General features: G+C 52.9%; 1 protein-coding gene across 2 annotated transcripts in view; it reads left to right on the forward strand.

Moving 5' to 3' along the window:
• The first annotated feature begins 12,886 nt into the window (after positions 1-12,886).
• The window catches only part of HIC2 (HIC ZBTB transcriptional repressor 2), a 36,301-nt gene continuing 30,128 nt past the window's right edge, over positions 12,887-19,059 (forward strand). For both annotated transcript variants that reach the window (XM_045363924.2, XM_045363927.2), the window contains exon 1: positions 12,887-13,071. The gene's annotated coding sequence lies outside the window, so the exon portion shown is untranslated. The remainder of the gene's footprint in view (positions 13,072-19,059) is intronic.

Consider the following 19,059-nt stretch of genomic DNA (forward strand, 5'->3'; position numbering starts at 1 on the left):
TATTTATTTATTTATTTATTTATTTATTTATTTGAGACGGAGTTTCGCTCTTATTGCCCAGGCTGGAGTGCAATGGTGTGATCTCAGCTCGCTGCAACCTCCACCTCCCGCGTTCAAGCAATTCTACCACCTCAGCCTCCCGAGTAGCTGGGATTACAGGTGCCCAACACTACGCCCCGACTAATTTTTGCACTTTTGTAGAGACAGGGTTTCACCATATTGGCCAGGCTGGTCTTGAACTCTCGACCTTGAGTGATCTGCCTGTCTCGGCCTCCTAAAGTGCTGGGATTACAGGCGTGAGCCACCACACCAGGCCCTCTTTTTATTTTAGACACAGGGTCTCACTCTGTTGCCCACACTGGAGTGCAGTGGTGCCATCATAGCTCACTTCAGCCTCAACCTCTCCAGGCCCAAGCAATCATCCCACCTCAGCCTCCCAAGTAGCTGGGACTACAGGTGCCACCACTGCGCCTGGCTAATTTTTTTAGAAGTTTTTTGTAGAGACAGGGTCTTGCTGTGTTGCCTAGGCTGGTCTGGCCTCCTGACTCTGTCTCCCAAAGTGTTGGGATTACAGGTGTGAGTCATTGCACACAGCCCATCCCTTTGACTACAGGAGACAAGCCAGAGCCCCAAAGAGGTTCTTGGTGCCTCAAGAACCCTGTTTCTCAGCCCACATTGAGGAGGGGATGTGTTTTCTCCACTCCTGCCCCACCTCCAAACTGCTAGAGAGGAACCTCAGCAGGGAAATGAAGCATTGCTTCACCTTGCCTCTACGTCTGGCCCTCGGGTACCCTCTCTGTCCACTTGACCCCCACTCCTCCAACCACTGAGGCTGTGCCGACCTTCTGTCTGCTCCATCCTATAACTACCTCACATTTGCACAACCCAGTGAAGCAGATATGGCTCTGAGTTCCATTCCACAGGTATGAAACTGAGGTCCATAGCAGTCAGTTCTAGGGCATCTGGCCGGTTAGTGGCACAGCCAGGATTTTTTTTTATTTTTATTTTTTATTATTATTTGTTTATTTTTTTTGAGACCAAGTCTCACTCTGTTGCTACACTGGAGTGTAGTGGCACAGTCTCGGCTCACTGCAACCTCTGCCTCCCGGGTTCCAGTGATTCTTCTGCCTCAGCCTCCCGAGTAGCTGGGACTACAGGTGCGCACCACCATGCCTAGCTAATTTTTTAGTAGAGACAGTGTTTCACCATGTTGTCCAGGATGGTCTCCACCTCTTGATCTCGTGATCTGCCCACCTTGGCCTCCCAAAGTGGTAGGATTACAGGCGTGAGCCACCACGCTCAGCTTTTCTTTTTTATTTTGAGACTGAGTCTCGCTCTGTCACCCAGGCTGGAGTGCAATGGAGCAATCTCGGTTCACTGTAACCTCCACCTCCCGGTTTCAAACAATTCTCCTGCCTCAGCCTCCCGAGTAGCTGGGATTACAGGCATGTGCCACCACGCCAGGTTAATTTTTTTTTTTTTTGTTAGTAGAAACAGGGTTTCATCATATTGGTCAGGCTGGTCTCCAACTCCCGAACTCAGGTGATCTGCCCACCTCGGCCTCCCAAAGTGTTGGGATTACAGTCTTGAGCCACCACGCCTGGCTGGATTTGGTTCCTGGTTTGACTGTCTCCCCATGGGCTTCACCGAGAAATAGGCCTGCTGGCCCTTTTCTCCACCCATCACGGAAGAACAACTGGGTCCCCTCCTTTACCCATCCTGGGGCCATTGTATCCTACACACAGACCCCAGAAAACAGACCCTGCCAGTCTAATGGTGGAGACAACTCCGAGATCAAACGGCACGTGACAGATTGATCACGAGCAGGAGACCCAGGACCTGGGGGAGACAGAGCAATTAATTCACAAACTACCTCAAGCAGAGGGCAAGCAAAGCTCCCTAAGAAAGTGGAGCCAGGCCAGGCACAGTGGCTCACGCCTGTAATCCCAACACTTTGGGAGGCTGAGGCCAGTGGATCATGAGGTCAAGAGTTCAAGACCAGCCTGGCCAAGATGGTGAAACCCTGCCTCTACTAAAAATACAAAAATGAGCCAGGCATTGTGGTGGGCGCCTGTAATCCCAGCTACTCGGGAGGCTGAGGCAGAGAATGGCTTGAACCCAGGAGGCGGAGTCTGCAGTGAGCCGAGATTGCGCCACTGCACTCCAGCCTGGGGGCGACAGAGTGAGACTCTGTCTCAAAAAAAGAAAAAAGAAAGAAAGAGGCCGGGCGCGGTGGCTCAAGCCTTTAATCCCAGCACTTTGGGAGGCCAAGGCGGGCGGATCACGAGACCAGGAGATCGAGATCATCCTGGCTAACAGGGTGAAACTCCATCTCTAGGAAAAATACAAGAAATCAGCCAGGCGTGGTGGCGGGTGCCTGTAGTCCCAGCTACTCGGGAGGCTGAGGCAGAAGAATGGCATGAACCTGGGAGGCGGAGCTGGCAGTGAGCCGAGGTAGTGCCACTGCACTCCAGCCTGGGAAACAGAACGAGACTCTGTCTCCATAAAAAATAAAAATAAAAAATAAAAAAGCCAGGCGCGGTGGCTCACGCCTGTAATCCCAGCACTTTGGGAGGCCGAGGCGGGCAGATCACGAGGTCAGGAGATAGAGACCACAGTGAAACCCCGTCTCTACTAAAAATACTAAAAAATTAGCCCGGGTCGTGGCGGGCGCCTGTAGTCCCAGCTACTCCGGAGGCCGAGGCAGGAGAATGGCCGAACCCGGGAGGCAGAGCTTGCAGTAAGCAGAGATCGCGCCACTGCACTCCAGCCTGGGTGACAGAGCGAGACTCTGTCTCAAAAAAAATAAATAAATAAAAATTAAGAAATTAAAAAAGGGCCGGGTGCAGTGGCTCACGCCTGTAATCCCAGTACTTTGAGAGGCTGAGGGGGGTGGATCCTGAGGTCAAGAGATGGAGGCCATGATGGCCAACCAACATGGTGAAACCCCATCTCTACTAAAAATGCAAAAATTAGCTGGGCGTAGTAGTGCATACCTGTAGTCCCAGCTACTCGGGAGGCTGAGGCAGGAGAATCGCTTGAACCCAGGAGGTGGAGGTGGCTGTGAGCCGAGATGGTGTCACTGCACTCCAGCCTAGGTGACAGAGTTTCTGTCTCCCCCCCCAAAAAAAAAAAAAAAAAAAAGGCAGCCAGAGAAAACCACACCAGGAGTGACCTTAGAGCAGGCACTGAAGAACAGCACGGCATGGCAGGCAGAGGGCATGGCAAGGGCACGGACCCTTGCTTGGTTCCTCAGACCAGGGAAGTCAACACAGCACAGATGTGTTCCCCTTTTATGACCTGGCAAAGCAGCCTGCACCTTTTTGCCCAGCCCCAGCAACCTTGTGAGTATTCCATCATCTTCTCCTGAGTCTCTGGGCTTCTGAGGCCAGGGAACACATCTGTGCTGTTCACTAGCCCAGTGTCCACCTCATCAATGCTGTCAGCATCTGTTGGTTGAATGACAGTCCCATGAGGGGCCTCCCTTGGGCTCAAGGTGAATGACTCTGCTAGGGGTGGAGGAGTGGTGGCTTGACAGGAAGGAGTGTGGTGAGGAGGGGGGCACCCATCACAGGCCTGGCCTTTGCTATAGGGAATATGCTTGCTGGGGATGCATTCGTCATATAGTGTTCCTAAGAGGGTGAACTGAGCTCATGTCAGTCTGAGAGGCTGGAGTCTGAGCTTAGCTAGGGACCTTGGGCAGGTGACTTTACCTCTCTAACCTTGGTTTTCTCATCTGTAAAGTGGGGTAGTACGAACACCCCCTCCTAGGTGGTGTTGAGAAACAGCTAGTGCAAGTGAGGAAAGTGCTTTGTCCACACAGAGTGAAAACTCAGTGTTGGGAGCCAAAATCAGCAACCAGAATTTGAGTGGGACTGTTGCTCTTATATAAGAGAGATTCTACCTCCTGGTTACGGGACCTGTGTATGCTGCCTGCATGGCATTCCCTGTGACACGAATGAATCTAAAAATGAACGAATGAGTTTATATGGCTCTGAAGCACCAGCAGGATGCATTGTGACAGGACGGAAGGGGGAATTGGGAGGAAATTCATTCACTAGACTTTTTTTTTTCCTTTTTTTTAAAGACTGGGTCTTGCCCTGTCATCATGGCTAGGCCGCAGTGATGTAATCTCAGCTCACTGCAGCCTTGACCTCCTGGGCTCAAGCTATTCTCCCACCTCAGCCTCCTGAGTAGCTGGGACTTCAAGCACGCACCACAACGCCTGGTTTTTTTCTTTTTTGTATTTTTAGAGACAGGGTTTCGCCATGTTGCCCAGGCTGGTCCGTAACTCCAGGGCTCAGCTGACTCACCCACCTCAGCCTTCCAAAGTGCTAGGATTACAGGCATGAGCCACCACCCCTGGCCTCATTCATTTGACTTTCATTTTCATTATTATTATTATTTTTTTTAGAGTCAAGGTCTCACGCAGTCTCCCAGGCTGGAGTGCAGTGGTGTGACCTTGGCTTAGTGCAGCATCAAATTCCTGGGCTCAAATGGTCCTCCTGCCTCAGCCTCCTGAGTAGCTGGAACTATAGGTGTATGCCACATGCCTGGCTAATTTTTTTTTTTTTTGAGACGGAGTCTCGCTCTGTCGCCCAGGCTGGAGTGCAGTGGCTGGATCTCAGCTCACTGCAAGCTCCGCCTCCCGGGTTCACGCCATTCTCCTGCCACAGCCTCCCGAGTAGCTGGGACTACAGGCACCTGCCACCTCACCTGGCTAGTTTTTTTGTGTTTTTTAGTAGAGACGGGGTTTCACTGTATTAGCCAGGATGGTCTCGATCTCCTGACCTCATGATCCGCCCGTCTCGGCCTCCCAAAGTGCTGGGATTACAGGCTTGAGCCATCTCGCCTGGCCAATTTTTTTTTTTTTTGAAACAGCGTCTGGCTGTTGCCCAGTTATGGTACAATGGCTCAAGTATAGCTCACTGCAACCTCGAATTCTTGGGCTCAAGCAATCCTCTTACCTCAGCCTCCCAAGTAGTTAGGACTATAGATGAGTGCCACCACGCCCGGCTAATTTTTAAAATTTTTTGTAGAGATGAGATGTCACTATGTTGCCCAGGCTGGTATCAAACTCCTGGACTCAAGCAATCCTCCTGCCTTGACTTCCCAGAGTGCTGGGATTATAGGCGCCAGCTACCATGAGTGACCTCATTTGACTTTTTTCTTTTTTTTTTGAGACAGAGTCTTGCTCTGTAGCCCAGGCTGGAGTGCAGTGGCATGATCTCACCTCACTGCTACCTCTGCCTCCCGGGTTCAAGTGATTCTCCTGCCTTGGCTTCCCAAATAGCTGGGATTACAGGCATGCGTCACCATACCCGGCTAATATTTTGTATTTTTAGTAGAAACCGGATTTCTCATGTTGGCCAGACTGGTCTTGAACTCCTGACATCAGGTGATCCTCCTGCCTCAGTCTCCCAAAGTGCTGGGATTACAGGCATGAACCACTGTGCTCGATCTCATTTGACTTTTTTTTTTTTTTTTTTTTTTTGAGATGGAGTCTCGCTCTGTTGCCTAGGCTGGAGTGCAGTGACACAATCTTGGCTCACTACAACCTCTCCCTCCCGGGTTCAAGTGATTCTCCTGCCTCAGCTTCCCCAGTAGCTGGAATTACAGGCACCTGCCACCACGACTGGCTAATTTTTGCACTTTTAGTAGAGATGGGGCTTCACCATACTGGCCAGGCTGGTCTCGAACTCCCAACCTCAGGTGATCTACCCGCCTCGGCCTCCCAAAGTGGTAGGATTACAGGAGTGAGCCACCAAGCCTGGCCCCTCATTTGACTTTTAATTGAGAACCTACTTGGTGCCATGTATAAGCTGGGTACAAGAGTGAACAAGACCAAGTCTTCCTGCCCTCATGCCAACTGCTTAGCAGTATTTCAGCACTGTATCAGGGTGATACAGTGCCTGGGATCACAGGAGACTTCCTATAAGAGATGTCTGAACTGAGTCGTTCACCAGGCACAGGTGGGAGAAGGGAGAAGGGTGACCTGGACAGGAGGAGCCCTGGTGTGAATGCCCAGAGACGGCAGGAGAAATCATGGTGTATATAAGGTGTCTTGAGTTTGGGATATGGGAAGATGAGAAGTCATATTGTATGGGACATACTTATACTAAAGAATTACTGAGCCGGGCGCGGTGGCTCAAGCCTGTAATCCCAGCACTTTGGGAGGCTGAGACGGGCGGATCACAAGGTCAGGAGATCGAGACCATCCTGGCTAACACGGTGAAACCCCGTCTCTACTAAAAAATACAAAAAGCTAGCCGGGCGAGGTGGCGGGCGCCTGTAGTCCCAGCTACTCAGGAGGCTGAGGCAGGAGAATGGCGTGAACCCGGGAGGCGGAGCTTGCAGTGAGCTGAGATCCGGCCACTGCACTCCAGCCCAGGTGACAGAGCGAGACTCCGTCTCAAAAAAAAAAAAAAAAAAAAAAAAAAAAAAAAAAAAGATTTACTGGTTGTTTTTCTGAAATTCAAATTTGGGAATACTGTTAAGTGCTAAACCTAGCTGTCATGATAAAAAGCTGAAATTTACTGTTTGGGGATATTTTTTATAATTGTTTTCTTTCTGTTTTTATTGAAAACAGATAATGATAAAATAACAAATCAGCTCTAATTGATCCTTCCTATATGACACAAGAATCATAGTCATCACACCAGGGCTCACCAGACTGAGTTCCGTGCTCTGCCTGCTTAACCTCATGTCATTCAAGCCTCTCAAGGCAGTGGTGCCCTGATTCCCAAATGGATGAGGAAAGCAGATCATAGTGGTTAGATCCTGGACTAGACACACAGAGAATCCAGAGGGAGTCAGGACACAAAATGAACCCATTTCTGGCAGGTCCTCCCATCCCTGTTAATCTGTAGTTTTTATATTTCCATATTACCTTCCGCCCAGATGTAGCTTTACCGGGTTGCTGCCAGGGAGAACAACTTTTTGAAATCTGCTATTTATTTTTTCTTTCTTTCTTTCATTCGTTCGTTCTTTCTTTCTATTTCTTTAAGACGAGGTGTTGCTGTGTTGCCCAGCCTGGGGTGCAGTGGCACGATCTCAACTCACCGCAACCTCTGCCTCCCTAGTTCAAGTGATTCTCCCACCGCAGACTCCCTAGTAGCTGGGATTATAGGTATGTGACACCGTGCCTGGCTAATATTTTAGTAGAGATGGGGTTTCTTCATGATAACCAGGCTGGTCTCAAACTGCTGGCCTCAAGTGATCCACTTGCCTCGGCCTCCCAAAGTGCTGGGATTAGAGGTGTGAGCCACTGTGCCCAGCCTAAACACACACATATATATAAAAAATATAATATATATATATAAATATAATACATATAAAATATAAATATATATATATATATATTTTTTTGAGACAGAGTCTCACTTTGTCGCCCAGGCTGGAGTGCAGTGGTGCGATCTCGGCTCACTGCAAGCTCTGCCTCCCGGGTTCACGCCGTTCTCCTGCCTCAGCCTCCCGAGTAGCTGGGACTACAGGCGCCCACCACCACGCCCGGCTAATTTTTTGTATTTTTTTAGTAGAGATGGGATTTCACCATGTTAGCCAGGATAGTTTTGATCTCCTGACCTCATGATCTGTCTGCCTCAGCCTCCCAAAGTGCTGGGATTACAGGCGTGAGCCACTGTGCCTGGCCAAAAATATTTTTTAATAGCACCACACTGTAGGCTGGGTGCAGTGGCTCACACCTGTAATCCCAGCATTTAGGGAGGCCGAGGCGGGGTGGATCACTTGAGGTCAGGAGTTCGAGGTTTTAGTCTCAAAACTTGAGGTTTTGGTCTCAAAAAAAAAAAAGAAAAGAAAAGAAAAGAAATGTTACTTTCATAAAATAAAAAAAACACACTAAAGTATACATGTATAGAAAAAAAATTCCCAACTTCCAGGGAGAACGTCTGTAAATATTTTTGATTTATTTTCTTCAGTTACTTTTCCATATATCAATATTTTTGCATGCATTTAAAAACTACAATTTTTTTTTTGAGACAGAGTCTCACTCTGTCGCCCAGGCTGGAATGCAGTGGCAGGATCTCAGCTCACTGCAAGCTCTGCCTCCCAGGTTCACACCCTTCTCCTGCCTCAGCCTCCCGAGTAGCTGGGACTACAGGCGCCCACCACCACGCCTGGCTAAATTTTGTATAAAAAATACAATTTTTTTTAAGACAGGGTCTAGCTCTGTTGCCCAGGCTGCAGTGTGCAGTGGCGCGATTTTGGCTCACTGAAACTTCCACCTCCTGGGTTCAAGTGATCCTGCTGCGTCAGTCCCCCGAGTAGCTGGGACTACAGGGGTGCACCACCATGACTGGCTAATATTTTTATGTGTATTTTTAGTAGACATGGGGTTTCACCATGTTGGCCGGGCTGGTATCGAACTCCTGACCTCAAGTGATCCTCCTGCCTCAGTCTTCCAAAGTGTCGGGATTATAGGTGTGAGTCACTGCACCTGGCCTCTTTTTTTTTTTTTTTAATTACTTTTGGCTGGTCACGGTGGCTCACACCTGTAATCCCAGCACTTTGGGAGGTCAAGGCTGGTGGATCATGAGGTCAGGAGTTCCAGACCAGCCTTGCCAAGATGGTGAAACCCCATCTCCACTAAAAATACAAAAATTAGCCGGGTGTGGTGGTGGGTGCCTGTAATCCCAGCTACTCAGGAGACTGAGGCAGAGAATTGCTTGAACCCAAGAGGCAGAGGTTTCAGTGAGCCGAGATGATGCCACTGCACTCCAGCCTGGACGGCAGAGTAAGACTCTCTCTCAAAAAAAAAAAAAAAAGATTTTATTTTTTAATTAAAAAATGTACGGATTTGCCGGGCGCGGTGGCTCACGCCTGTAATCCCAGCACTTTGGGAGGCCGAGGCGGGCGGATCACAAGGTCAGGAGATCGAGACCATCCTGGCTAACACTGTGAAACCCCGTCTCTACTAAAAATGCAAAAAATTAGCCGGGCGAGGTGGCGGGCGCCTGTAGTCCCAGCTACTCGGGAGGCTGAGGCAGGAGAATGGCGTGAACCCGGGAGGCGGAGCTTGCAGTGAGCCGAGATCGCACCACTGCACTCCAGCCTGGGCGACTAAGCGAGACTCTGTCTCAAAAAAAAAAAAAAAAAAAAAGTACGGATTTATTTATTATTATCATTATTATTTTTGGAGACAGAGTTTTACTCTTGTCACCCAGGCTGAAGTGCAATGGCAGGATCTCAGCTCACTGCAACGTCTGCCTCTGGAGTTCAAGCAATTCTCCTGCCTCAGCCTCCCAAGTAGCTGGGATTACAGGCCTGCGCCACGGTGCCAGGCTAATTTTGTATTTTTAGTACAGACAGGGTTTTACCATGTTGGCCAGGCTGGTCTCAAACTCCTGACCTTGGGTGATCCACCCGCCTCAGCCTCCCAAAGTGCTAGAATTACAGGAGTGAGCCATCGTGCCTGTCCTATTTATTAAATTTAATAAATTAATTAATTAATTTCTGAAACTGAGTCTTTGTCACCCAGGTTGGAGTGTAGTGGTGTGATCTGGGCTCACTGCAACCTCCACCTCCTGGGTTCAAGCAATCGTCTGCCTCAGCCTCCCGAGTAGCTGGGACTACAGGTGCCCGTCACCATGCCTGGCTAAATTTTGTATTTTTAGTAGAAATGGGGTTTCACCATCTTGGCCAGGCTGGTGTTGAACTCCTGACCTCGTGATCCACCCACCTGGGCCTCCCAAAGTGCTGGGATTACAGGCGTGAGTCACTGCTCCCGGCCTTATTTATTTACTTTTAATGGAGTCCCACTCTGTCGCCCAGGCTGGAGTGCAGCAGCGCCACCTCGGCTCACTGCAACCTCTGCCTCCCGTGTTCAAGCAATTCTCGTGCTGTGCCTTAGCCTGCTGAGTGGCTGGGACTACAGGCATGTGACACCATGCCCGGCTAATTCTTTTTTTTTTTTTTTGCGACAGAGTTTTGCTTTTGTTGCCCAGGCTGGAGTGCAATGGTGCGATCTTGGCTTACCGCAACCTCCGCCTCCCGGGTTCAAGCGATTCTCCTGCCTCAGTCTCCTGAGTAGCTGGGATTACAGGCATGCTCAATCATGCCCAGCTAACTTTTTGTATTTTTAGTAGGGATGGGGTTTCTCCATATTGGTCAGGCTGGTCTTGAACTCCCAGCCTCGGGTAATCCGCCCGCCTCAGCCTCCCAAAATGCTGGGATTATAGGCATGAGCCATTACTCCTGGCCTAATCCACATTCCATTATGTGGATTATTTAACCCCATTATGAGAAATTTGTTTATGCTTTCTTTCATTATTATACATGACACTTAAAAAATATTATTGTGGCCGGGCGCGGTGGCTCAAGCCTGTAATCCCAGCACTTTGGGAGGCCGAGACGGGCGGATCACAAGGTCAGGAGATCGAGACCATCCTGGCTAACCCGGTGAAACCCCGTCTCTACTAAAAAATACAAAAAACTAGCCGGGCGAGGTGGCGGGCGCCTGTAGTCCCAGCTACTCCGGAGGCTGAGGCAGGAGAATGGCGTGAACCCGGGAGGCGGAGCTTGCAGTGAGCTGAAATCTGGCCACTGCACTCCAGCCTGGGTGACAGAGCGAGACTCCGTCTCAAAAAAAAAAAAAAAAAAAAAAATTATTGTATATTAGTTATCTTTTGCACTGTTTTTTGAGACCGAGTCTCCCTCTGTTGCCCAGGCTGGAGTGTCATGGCATGATCTCAGCTCACTGCAACCTCAGCCTCCCAGATTCAAGTGATTCTCGTGTCTCATGTAGTAGTTGGGACTACGCGCATGCACCATGCACCATGACATCCGGCTAATTTTTGTATTTTTAGTAGAGACGGGGTTTCACCATGTTGCCCAGGGTGGTCTCAAAGTCTGGCCTTGGCCTCCGAAAATGCTAGAATTACAGGCATGAGGCGGCCACATTAGTTTTCAAATGCAGACGAAACAAGGGACCGTTGAATGCCTGTTGTCTCAGGTGTCCTCCTAGGCACGGGTTCCAAACTTACAGGTACAAACTTACTTATGGGTAGAGAGACAGATAATAAGTACGTGGTCTGTAAATGTGGTTAATTTCCCCAGAACAGAATCCTGGAATACTGGTCTGAGAGGGTATAATTATTTTAAAATATTTTTGGGGCCAGGTGCGTTGGCTTAGCCTGTAATTCCAGCATTTTGAGAGGCAGGAGGATCACCTGATCCCAGGAGTTTGAGGCTACACTCCAGCCTGGGCAACGGAGTGAGACTCCGAGCGTCAAGAAACAAAACAAAACAAACAAACAAAAAAACTTTTGGCTTACACCGCCAAACTCATGTCCAGGAATTTTGAGGCGATTTATGTGCTTCCAACAGTATAAGACTGATAAGAGTGATTACCTACCAGACCCTGTGTTTGAAGGTTATCATTTGAAACTGATTTTTAATTTGTTTAGTAGAAAACCCAGCTTCTTATAGTTTTAATTTATATGTCTTGGGTTAGCAGAATGGTTGACTATTTTTTTTTCAGTCGTTCCTTCAAATAGTGAGTCCTCTGCTGGGCTCTATTTGTGGAATATTCCTTTTCTTCTTCAAGGATGTTTGATAGCTCTTTTTTCTTCACAGATGTTTGATATTTCCTTTTTCATCTATTGTGTTCTTACCATTTCTAGGATGTTTCTAGGCTTTCTATTCTATTTCTTGTTCTGTACCACACTGAAATGCTTGCGGTAGCTTTACAATTTCTTTTTGACATCTGTTAGGGCAAGTCTACCTTCATGCCTGCTTTTGTTTCCAAGGGGGGAAAACGATAGCTGTTTTCGACTATTTAGTTTTCCAGGTGAACTAAGAATTTTGTGAAGTCTAAGAAATGTTGTTAGCATGACACTAAACCTATACGTCGATTAGGAAAGAAAGGTTGCATAATCAGCTTGGCAAAGGGTTATTGGAACTGGCTTTTAATCTTGACTGGAGCTGGAGCACAACTTGCCTGTAAGGCAGACCTGTGCTCCTCTTGGACTTGGGCGACCTCGATAGTGGTGTGTTCCTTTGTTTGGTGTTCAAAGTAGAGAGAGGTCCATTAAGTAGCTCCCTAGAGAAGCAGTGGCGGCTCAGGCCAGCCCAGCCCCTGGGAAGGCCATCTGCATGGCGGCCGGGAGCCCGGGTCCTGGTGGGCCAGCTCGGGCAGGCGCTTGACCCCTGGGGCCTGCGAGGGGCTGCGGCCACCGGAAGGGGCTGGCTGAGCGCAGCTCGCTGGGTCCTCCGCGCCTTCGGAGCAGGTAAGGCACGCGGGGGGGCGCGCGCGCGGGCCGGAGGGGCGCTGGGGTCAGGGAAGGGGCGCCCCTTCTCTTTTGCACCCAACCAGCCCGGGCCTCCCCAGGAGCCCAGACCCCCGAGCTTGCAGTCACTGCTGGCTGCGCCTTTGAGCCTCGCGCAACCGCAGGGAGCGTCGAGCAGGGGTCGCAAGGGAGTCGGGGAGGAGACGCGTAGGCCGACAGAGGTCCCTAATTCGGGGCTCCTAGGGGTCAGGGTAGGGCTAAAAGGGAGTAAGTCCATCTGAGTTTGAGGGGGTGGGCGTCAGCCTGTGGAGGGGGGGCCAGCGTCCCTGTCCCGGGGGCGGGTATGCGGTCCGGGTACTTCGGGGGTGAGGTCGCGGTCCTGTCCTGGCGCTTGAGGTCGGGATCCAGTTAGATGTCCGGGGTCTGGGTCCCCGGCTCCTCCCGCGCTCCCCTCCCCCACGGCGCCGGACCCCCGCAGCCCGCCCCGCCTAGTACTCGGACCGCTTGCCGGCGCCGGCGCCGGCCCCGCCCCCGGAGGCCCCGCCCCGGTTCGCAGGCCCCGCCCCCTAGCGCCCCCTGGCCCCGCCCCGCTGCTCGCCCATTCAGATGTGGGTCAGGGGTGAGCGGGCGGCGCCGACGTCACAAGCTTCCAAGATGGCGCTGGGCGGGCGGCTGTGAGCGGCGCTCGGGGCGCGCTGGGCGGGGAGCCGAGCCGGCGGCAGACGGACGGGGCGGACGCGTGCGGCGCGAGCCGGGCGCTGAGGACAAGGGCCGCTGGTAGGGCCGGCCGGCCGGCGGGCGGAGCGCCGCCGCCGACGCACACGAGGTGAGGGGCGGCCTTGGGGGGCGGGGGGCGCGGGGCGCGGGGCGCGGGCGGGGGCCGCGGGCCGGGCGCGTCCCCGGAGAGAGGGGCGTGGGCGCGCGCGCGCCCGGGCGACGTGGGACTGCGCGCGTGGGGGACGCGCTCGCGTCTGGCGGGCCTGGGCGGGGGCGCACGCGGGACCCCTGGCAGGCCCGGGCTTTGTGGGCCAGATGCCCAGAGGGGCGCGGGTGGTGGGGCACCCGGGGCACAAAGCCCACGGGGCCGCGCCAGGCCCAGGAGGCGCGGGTCTGCGGAGCGGGGGTCGGCGGGCGAGCGGGCGCCGGCTCTTTGTGCCTTTTCATTAGCAATCTAATCCGAACAGCGTCGGGCGAGCTGCGCTGCCTGACAGGCGGGAGGGCTCCCATTATGCAAACGGCCCTGCGCCCGCAGCCGCCCCCTCGCTGGAGGATTTTGCGATTTCCAGAACTGCGGTCTTGCACTGTCTGCGGTCTCCTCTCTTCTTGCCTCCTCCCCGCGGGAAGACTGGCCACGGCAGGGGCAGGGGCAGGGGCGGGCCTGGAGGGGCCGCTCCCAGAGGGCCAGGCTCTGCGCCTGGTGGGCTCGCTGCCCTGCCCCCAGATCTCTCCTGTAGGCAGCCGCTTGGCAGGAAGAGAGATGGGCTTGGGGGAGGGGGTCGGCTGGCAGGGGGAAGGGACCGGCTGGCTGAGGGAGGGGGCTGAGGGGCCCCAGCTTGTCACTCTCTGTTTATCTTCCAAGATGGTTCATATTCACACAGGCCTGGGTGTGTGCGTGGTGGGGGGGAAATGCCTCTCCCTGGGGGGCAGTGACTTGCGGAGAGGAGGGAATGAGGCCAGATAATGCTCCCAACGGCCCCACCCAGAACTGCCTGGGACTGCCTGTGTAAGGGAGCCCAATGCTGAGCCGGATGGGTTGGAGCGGTGTTAAAGTTATTTATCCATGTCTTCTATCCCCTGCACCCCTAGTCTTTTCTAGTAGGAGTTGCCAAGCACATCTGGAAAGCTATGTTCCCGACCCCCCACTCCCCCAGCAGCAGGAGGGGTGTAACCCAGGGAAGCCACCCCTCTGACATATGTGCTGGGGGGAGGGGCAGAGCCTTGCCCATAGGAATCCTGTGGCGGTGGGTTGTTGACTGATGTGGGGATTGCTGTGTCTCTTGTGCTGTCGGAGAGCTGGCAGGTAGTGGAGGGGCCTTGGGAGCTCCTAGGGTGAACTCAAGGCTGTCCTCTAAGGATCCAGGATGGAGGGATGGAGCTGGGTCACTCAAACCTAAGGCCTTTCTGGGTCTAGCATTTATTGCTTCCTGGTTTCTGGCTTTGCTTCTTTCCCTCCATTCTCATCTGCCAGTGTCTGGACTCCCTGGGCCTTCAAGCAGACATTTTCAGGAGCACAGGCCATGTGGTTGGTCTGGAGCCCTGTGGCAAGGAGAGTGTGCATGCTTGGTGGAGCAGGGTTGCTGTAGTAGTCTGAAAAACAGATGAGCTGGCCTCTGGAGACAAAACTGTGTGGCGAGACTGCTGGTTTAGTGAGTTCTGAACACCAAGAACAGGGCTGGGAGTCTGATGCTTGGGGGCTGAACTGAGTCCTGTGGCCCAGAATTGTTGCCTGGAAGTGAACGTTCCGTCTTGTGCCATTGAGATTGTGAAGATCTCTAGGTCCCACAGGACAAGCAATAGACTTGGAAGGCTGGGAAGAGGCTCCCCACCTGCCTCCCTTCGGAGGTCAGAGCTCTCAGGTGGGTCGGCAGGCCAGTGTCGGGTTGGGGGAGGGAGGTTGTAGAGTGCCTGTAGCCCAGCTTTTCTGGCCAGTTGGCTCTGAGTGCTGCTGTGTGCCCAGCAACCTCTCCCTGCGGTGTTTTTCTGCCAGTTGTTGGAACTTGTAGATTAGTCACTGAGGTTTTACGACCGATTCCTGAAAAGAAAAATCTCCCTCTGGTTGCTGGCTCTGTGTAGAGGAAGAAGAAGCCCGAGGGAGTCAGGCCTTTAATTAAAGCAAAACCGAAATGATTGTGAAGTTGCTGGAAGGAGAAGAGAAGGCGCAGGTGGGGCAGGGGTGATGAGTCCTGATGAGTCCTGTTGTGCTGCATGATACCTGCTCTGGGGACAGGTAGGCACGATCCCATCCTCGATCCTCGGTCTTGGCCAGCAGCCCAGCCTTCTTCACAAGCTGCAGTCCTGGATTAATCCTCACGTAGTGTTTTCTTTCCGTAGATCAGATTTCTCATTTTGTTAATAAGCGCAGCCTCCCGTCCACTTGAAGTCAGCTGTTGTGGACGAGGAGCAACAGGATTTTGCATTATTGAGCTGATAGCCTGCTGCCTTCCTCGAGTCCTTATTGTTTGCGGGGTCAGATCTGAGGGGTGGGGGAAGTGCCATTTAATCAGCAGCTAGCCCCTGGAGAAGAGCTGGTGGGGCAGTTCTGGAGAGAGAGAGCCGTGAGGAAGGAATAAAGTTCAGTTTACCCAGGGGACTTGTGGTTCCAACCTTATTGCTTGGTCTGTTGGCCTTGAGCAGTCAGCCCCACCCCATACCTTGTCTTGCCTGCTGCCCCCAGTACCTGATCCCTGGGAGAGTGGGGTGCTTCTTCCTGGGCTGCTCTTGCTGGCCTGGGAGGCAGCTTTCACCACGGGAAGAAAGAACAAATTAAGTTCCTCCCCTCTTGTCTCCTCTGAGCCTGGCCGAGGAGGGACTCCTGTGGGGCAGTGAGAGGGGAACTGGACTTGGTCGCAAAGTCTGTAGTGCATTGCTGGCTCTGCCATTTACTTCCGTTGTGACCTTGGGCAGTGATTGACTCTCCTGCCTCATTTCTACAATGGGAACAGAACTTGAGTTTACATTCATGTATCACTGTTTTCTGGAGCTCAGCCTAGGGAAGTTAGACACTCAACAAATGATTATAAGATGGGGTGATAAGGGCTGGCATCTAGCGGAGCGCAGAGGGCATAGCGGTGGTGTGGGAGGAGCCCGCTGTGGGCTGGCTGAGAGCCCTGGATGCCATGTGGGTTGGGTTGGCCTGGAGGGGAGGGGTTTTAACCAGGAAGTGACTGCTGCTGGGTTTTAAAAGGCAGTGGTAGGGTAGAGGGTGGCAGGGGAGACAGCTGGAGAGCACTGAGGACGTGGACTCACAGATACTGTGTGAGTTGGGAAGCCTGCTTGGGAGACCCCACTGCCAGCCAGGCATGTATGCGGCTCTTTTTCGAGCTTTTTATTCATTCCGCCACATTTTCTGAGCACAAACTCAGTGCCTGGACCCCTTGGTTTAGACCAAATCGTGTTGGCCCCTGCTTTCTGGCGCTCACAGACTTGCCTGGGTGGGGTGATAGAGGCGCTTGCAGTTCAGCACGCGGTCTGGTCTCCTCTAGAGGAGTGAAGGAGCTGCTTTTGGAAGTTCAGTAGCTTGCTTGGGGGCTGGAGGGTAAGTGCCGTTGATTCCACCGCCTGTGGAGGCCCATATAGTGTGGTGTCTGGAGAGATTTGAGATCCCACTAGGGAGGAGTGGGGCTGAAAGCCCCCTCCCTAAGAGAGGTCCTGGCTCCCATTTAGGGGCTTCTGAACCAGCCCTTCCAGTTTGACTCTGCCTGGCACCGCCAGGGTTCCCTTCCTGCTGGGAGGGGCCTTGCCCTAAGGGTTAGGGACCTGGGCTGGGGGAGGGCTCTGAGGAGGGACTGGGCCCCGAGGGACTGAGGGACTGCAGGCTTGCTTGCCTTGAGCCCAGTTTTAGCTGGGAGTGGCAAAGCAAGAAAAGCTGGTGGGGGTAGGAGCTGTGTGTGGGCCCCCAGTGAGCTTGATAAGGGAGGGAAGGCTGGGAGCTGGTTCCAGCCCGCCACAGTTCAGGAGGGAAGGGCCAGACTGCCTGAGAGGGGTGTGGCAGCACTGAGCGGGGAGAGGGACCGTAAGAAACTGCTTGGGACCCTCGGGAAGGTGGCCAGGCTTTGGGGAGGCCCTCCTTCTGACTATTCTATTTTCCTTTTCCTTTTCTTTTCTTTTCTTTTCTTTTCCTTTCTTTTCCTTTCCTTTCCTTTCCTTTCCTTTCCTTTCCTTTCCTTTCCTTTTCTTCTTTTTGTGGTAATGTTAGTGGGTGGAGAGTGGGAGTGCAGCCTCGGTGTTAGAACAGGGGGACTTGGGGGTTCTTCTGATGGTGAGAGGGAACAGGGATGGGTCAGCCAGGTCCCTCTAACCTAGAGGCAGCTGTTTTTTGTGAGGTGGGCGGCGCATCATAGGATCTTAGGTGCATGTTCTCTGTTTAGGGGTGATCATACACGGGGTGTGGTGAGGAGGGAGTGTGTGGAGTCCCCAGCCTTCCCGTGGCAGTTCCCAGTGTGACTAAAAGAAGGCAGGGATTGGGTTTGGTTAGGTGGGTGCTTCCAGATGAGAGCTGGCCTGCTGTGGAAATGGAAGAGCTCCTGGCTCTGGCAGGGGTGTGGCTGCTGTACAGACTTGTCCCCTGCCGTCCTGGGCTGTTGCCCTGCGGCTTGGGCTTCGGCTTCATTCCTCTGGGTGGGTGGGTTCTCTCTGGCAAGTGTGGGAAGGGGCCGCTCCCATTACCACACTGAGGCCTGAGCCCCTTTGAGGGGGAGGATCTGTTGCATGGCCTTTGCAGCCCTCTCACCCCTGCTGCAGTGCGGGAGGTGAGGCCGCAGCACTCGGGAGATGGTAAGCTGTTGGTGACCTCTCATTCACAAAGTAAGGGAGAAGGGAGTGTGGGGCCTGGGACTTTGGTGACTTGTCCTTGTGTGGACACAGTGGGGCTTTTCTGGGTGATGAGTGCAGGCTGCACATTCACCCAGCACTTGCTGTTGCTCATGCTGCCTGGCAGAGGCCTGCCTGCTGGTGCCCTGGTTCTCACCTTGGGCTATACCTGTCTCTGGGGTGGGCCCAAGGCACTAGCTTTTCCTGAAGCTTTTGAAGTGAACCTGGTGTGCAGCAGAGTTTGAGAACTGCTTCTCTAGCAGGTGACGCATCTTTGTTGATAATAGAATCCACAGGCGGAAGGATGAGTAGCCCGAGCAGCCGGCGCTTTTACCTGCGGTGCTCACTAACTGCTTTACTCTGAGGACCTGGCGGGGTCAGCAGTTATCCAGTGAATGAATTGGTAGAATCAGTCATGCCGATTCTTGGGTAGTTACTGGGCACAAAGGGTGAACAGCAGGAAGAACCTAGACCTTGTGCAATGGGGGCTTCTCCTGGGAGGTCCTCTGGAGGTGGGTCCTACTAACCCTGTAGCATGGGCTTTTGGAGTCTGCCTGGCCTGCTTTCCTGGCTGCATTCTTGGGCTCTTGTTGGCCTGTATGTAGTTTGGTGGGGCCTCACATAGTGCAGTTTGGGTTGAGCAGACATGGCCAATAATGGGAGCCCTTGGGACTCCTGGGACCTCTGCCTCGTTCTCCCTGGAAGAGAAGAGATTTGTCCCTGAGGTTGGTTTCCTGGGCTGTGTTATATGAGGAAGGTATATGAGGCCACTAATAGGGGCAGTGAGGGAAGAGTGGGATGGGACTGAAGGTGGAGGGGACAGGACAGGAGGCAGAGCTTTAGGTAGGGCCTGGCTGGGCCTGGCCCCCTTTGTTGGAACAGAACAATGGATTGTTCTGGGGTTTTGTTTGTATTTGAGGGAGAGAGGCTATAAGACAGCTCCTGCCAGCTAGGAGCAGCCTATCATGTGAGGGGACAGGTAAGGCCCCTGGGTGTGGTTCTGATCAGCATCCTGGGTAGGAAGTCTTGCCCTTTAGAGAAGGGACAGCAACCTGGCCAGGGGCAGTAGAGGAGATGGGAAAAGGAGCTGAGAAGGAAGGGGTGGTGCACATCTTGGTAGCTGGGCCTAGGTAGTCCTGTTCTGAGTGAGTGATCTGGGGATGGATTCCTGCCCTAGGTCTTGTGCCCCTTCACTGCAGCCCTCTCCGGAACCCCATGGCCCTTCCCCTTTGTGGAAGCAGCTGCTGTTATAGTTTCTGTCTGGCTGGTACCAGGAAACTTGGCT

Source organism: Macaca fascicularis, chromosome 10 (genome assembly GCF_037993035.2).
Source record: "Macaca fascicularis isolate 582-1 chromosome 10, T2T-MFA8v1.1".
Classification (NCBI taxonomy): Eukaryota; Metazoa; Chordata; class Mammalia; order Primates; family Cercopithecidae; genus Macaca; species Macaca fascicularis.